General features: G+C 38.8%; 1 protein-coding gene across 1 annotated transcript in view; it reads left to right on the forward strand.

Annotated features, from left to right (window-relative positions):
• The first annotated feature begins 477 nt into the window (after positions 1–477).
• lcp1 (lymphocyte cytosolic protein 1 (L-plastin)) overlaps positions 478–4,262 on the forward strand; it is an 11,207-nt gene continuing 7,422 nt past the window's right edge. Inside the window, exon 1 of the mRNA XM_027145419.2 lies at positions 478–638. The gene's annotated coding sequence lies outside the window, so the exon portion shown is untranslated. The remainder of the gene's footprint in view (positions 639–4,262) is intronic.

Below are 4,262 nucleotides of genomic sequence, written 5' to 3' on the forward strand. Positions count from 1 at the left end.
ACAACTGGTTTATTCCAAATAAGCTCAAATTCCTCAAACATTCCTTTTTTGTCAGCTTTCGGAAATCTCTCGCAAGCGTGAAGGCCATGTGACCCGTCAGAGAAGATACCTGTTCTGTCACAAACACAAGAAACTGTGATGAGACTCCAGAGATTCTGAACTGACTCACGTCTCATTTGTGTCTACTTTTATTTCTCTTCCGACGAGAAACATCTGAGACACTAAAACAAGAAAGATCTCAAAATCACCACTAAGTCTCTTTGTAGAAAAGTAACATCTAAGTGCTAAATGTTTCCTCTGAACTTCTACAGTAAACTTTTGCAAAACATTAACGCACATCAACAGGATCCTCAACCATGAGGCCCGGGGAAAACGGACCTAAAGGTTCTGACAGTTTTTGAAAGTGTCACCTTTGCCTAGCAGATTGCCTTATAAAGCCATCATGAAAAACTGTTCCTGTTTTCGCTCGAGTGTCACTTCCTTCCTCTCTCATTTGAATAGATCTGTCGTTTCTCGCTGCTCTGCAGACTGCTTGGGTAAAGCAGAGTAACAGAGAGAGAGAGAGAGAAATATATATATACTGTAGAGAGAGAGAGAGAGAGAGAGAAAAGAACAGACCTCAAGCTTACCTTTCTCAGGTAAGAAATCGGCTGCATCTGTCCTTAACTTAACATGTGTATGTGTGTGTGAGTGTGTGTGAGTGTGTGTAAGAGAGTGAGAGAGAGAGAAATCTTGAGCGCTCATCCTAAGCTCAGTAACGATGCATGGATTATTATTAATCGCTCTGTGTTATAATCTCTACGTGTACAGATTATAAACTGCGCTTTCGTCATTGTTTACAGCTCCTTTATTTTTTTATGTTTCTTTACGTTTAACTTCATTAAAGGCTATATATGAAACGCTTGGGCCTCATGGGTCATGTGAACATCATGTGCACTAACGATCCCATTTATCACACACACACACACACACACACACACACACACACACACACACACACACACACACACACACACACACACACACACACACACACACACACACATTTAATTGGTTTCTAATATATTTTGGAGAACTTTAAACTTTACACTTTTTTGTGTGTAAAGATTTCCATAGTGTGTGTGTGTGTGGGGGGGGGGGGGATGAAGTAGAAGTTAAAGCTTAGCTGTGCAGTGCTACAGGAAGTTGCGGTTAAGCTCTCTCGATATGCATCTCCTCTCCGGTGTTCTGCAGAGCTCCTGCCATTGAATCGACATTTATTAAAAAATGTTATGAACAAACAGAAAGTGCATCAGTTCAACCTGCAGCTTCTATTAGAGGTGGAACGATGCGGACATGTTCGATAACCTCTGGCTCCGATACGATGGCTGTTTGTGCAGAACAACTTTACTTTACAAGGATTACATCATGTAGTAGATTCTGAAGGAGATGTCGCACTTAACGCTGACGATTATTCTGTCTCTCAGTCAAGAATAATAACGTCATCCTACCACACATCTGTAAGGGTCTCATGACCATGTAAGAATCTCGGCTCTGTTCGTTTAGCATGGAGTTAAGACCGTGTGGGCCGATACTGGCTGTCTTCTGTCCGGCTCTGTTCCTTTATTATCAACATTATGTACATTAGGATTAAGGAAAAAAACAATTAGATTTAACTGAGATTGTAGGATTATTATCTAAGTAACCCTGAAGAGAAAAGAAAACACAGCACCTCATTTTATTGAGCGCATGCAAAGCTATTTTATTATCTGATTATTTATGGATGAATACAAACGAGGCAGTGAAGAGCAGCATGTACACCACAGAAGTGTTACATGAGATCTTATCTGTCTTTGTACAGAGAAGCAGGTTAGGAAGAACTAGGAAGAGTTATTTGGGGGATAAGTCAAATCTGGCAACCCATATGTTTACTTATAAACCGTTTATTTTAATGGTTTCATTTGTCTCAATGAGCTAAAAATAACTTTCCTAACATCTTAAAATAGGTTTATAATTATAATAATTAACACATTTGATATGCACTTTTTTAGTCACAATTGGAAGTTGGCCAAAAACTTTAAAAAAAAAATATTATTATTATTATTATTATTATTATTATTATTATTATTATTATTATTATTATTATTATATAAGCCATAATCATTTTTCATTATAATGTTAAACTAATGATTAAGTTAACCGGCAGAAAAAGGGATGTAATATTAAATACAAACAGATATTACAGACATTACAGATTTGATTAAATCAGTATGTAATGGTTGAAAAGCCTTTTGTTTTTTTCCTTACTGTGTCTCTAAACTGAGAAGCAGAACCCCAGGCTTTCACTTCTGCTTTGGTTTTATGTCCAAAATATTATGCCATCTTCCTTAAAAGGTGATGAGGGAAGTATGTAGACAGGAAACACAGAATAATGAAGTTTATAATTGTGTTATTTTAAAGCGTCAGGCGCTTATCACGAACGGAGGCCCGAGTTCTTGCGGTCCACGTTCTCGTATCTCACCACTCTGTTCTCCAGGTGGACTTTGACTCATCCTGAAGGAGAACAGCATCCATCCCTGAGAAGGAGAAACAAACAAGCCTTCAGATGTAAAACTTTAACGTTCAGTTGGAAAATTAATGTGACTTTTTCTCTCTCTGAAGCAAAATATGAAGCAGAATATTACTCTAAAATAAATGTAATAAACTATTGATTAGTGCCAAACGCTTACATCATCGTCTCTCTGTGGGAGGAGCCGAACTCGGTGATGCATCATTAGAGAACAGAAGATGCAGAGAAAGTGGAAAAAATAGATCATATGACTTTGTGTAAAAACTGACTGCCGTCGATCCTGATATTCCAGCAGGATCGACGCCGCTGACTGGTACGTGGTGTAACATGTACAGGAAGTTCAGGATTCGGCACTTATTTTCAACCTGGATGGAGTTTTTTCTGTGGCACATCTCACTGCTGTGGGGACTTTAAACACTGAAGACATTCAGCACTCTTCTCTGCATTTAACCCATCCAAAGTGCACACACACAGCAGTGAACACACACACCGTGAACACACACACACACACACAGCAGTGAACACACACACAGCAGTGAACACACACCCGGAGGAGTGGGCAGCCATTTATGCTGCGGTGTCTGGGGAGCAGTTGGGGGTTTGGTGCCTTGCTCAAGGGCACCTCAGTCGTGGTATTGCTGGCCCGAGACTCGAACTCACAACCTTAGGGTTAGGAGTCAGACTCTCTAACCATTAGGCCACGACTTCCGACTTGTGATAGATGTGTTAAATCTTTTTATTTTGACTTGAATATTCATTGTAAATACCCAAAGGCTGGGTTGTGAGTAAAGGGTTGTGAGTCCTGTGGTGGTGTTTAGGGCAGGTAAGAAGGGGGTGTTTAAGGAGGTGCTAATACATATGTGGTCAAGATTCTTTTTTTTTTTACCAAAAAAGGTCTTAAAAGGCCGCAGTGCCAACATGTGTGTGTGTGACATCACAGCTCCAAAGACATCCACCGCATTCAGAATCACAAACAAATGGCCAAAGCACATTTTCTCGAACAAAACACCAATCGATGCTTTCATTTTTTTTTTTTATAGTCTAGAACATTTTTTTAAAATCAATGCTTAAAATGAGCAAAATTAGTTATTCAAAAACTTAAAAAAAAAAGAGTAAAAAACTTTATTGCAAACTTATAAATAATAATAAAAATAATAATAAATAATAGATTTACTGTAATAAAAGTTACTACTGAATAATGTACAGAAGTCCAATAAAATATTAAAGCTGAGAATAATCCACAAAATGGAGCCAAAAAACAATAAATCAGATCTGACTCTGAGATTTAAAGCGAACATAATTTAGCTCCGACTGCTGAAACGCCACTTCCTTTTACTGTGAACACTGCGTGTTCTCGGCCGTAATATAAGAAGAAATTCCGCTGTGTTAAAACAAACGCCTTGAGCAATATGTTTGCTACCAGAACAGCGGAAGTGTGCACACATTACTCATCGTCTCTTAGCCAGCAACCCAACGTCAGCCTCGAAATACAGAAACACTTTCAGTTCTTCTTGTTTTGTATTTAAACAATACAGTCAAAAGTATGTGCACCCCTGACCATCACCCCATATGAACCTTTTAAACATCTCATTCCAGATTGCTGTTATAATCTTTTTATGTTCGTTCAGCTACAGGAGCATCAGTGAGATCAGACTCTGATGTTGGGATGTTGAGGAGACTCCCAGTGGTGTTCAGTGGTGTTGAGTCAGACTCA

The sequence above is a fragment of the Tachysurus fulvidraco genome, chromosome 6 (genome assembly GCF_022655615.1).
Source record: "Tachysurus fulvidraco isolate hzauxx_2018 chromosome 6, HZAU_PFXX_2.0, whole genome shotgun sequence".
Lineage (NCBI taxonomy): Eukaryota > Metazoa > Chordata > Actinopteri > Siluriformes > Bagridae > Tachysurus > Tachysurus fulvidraco.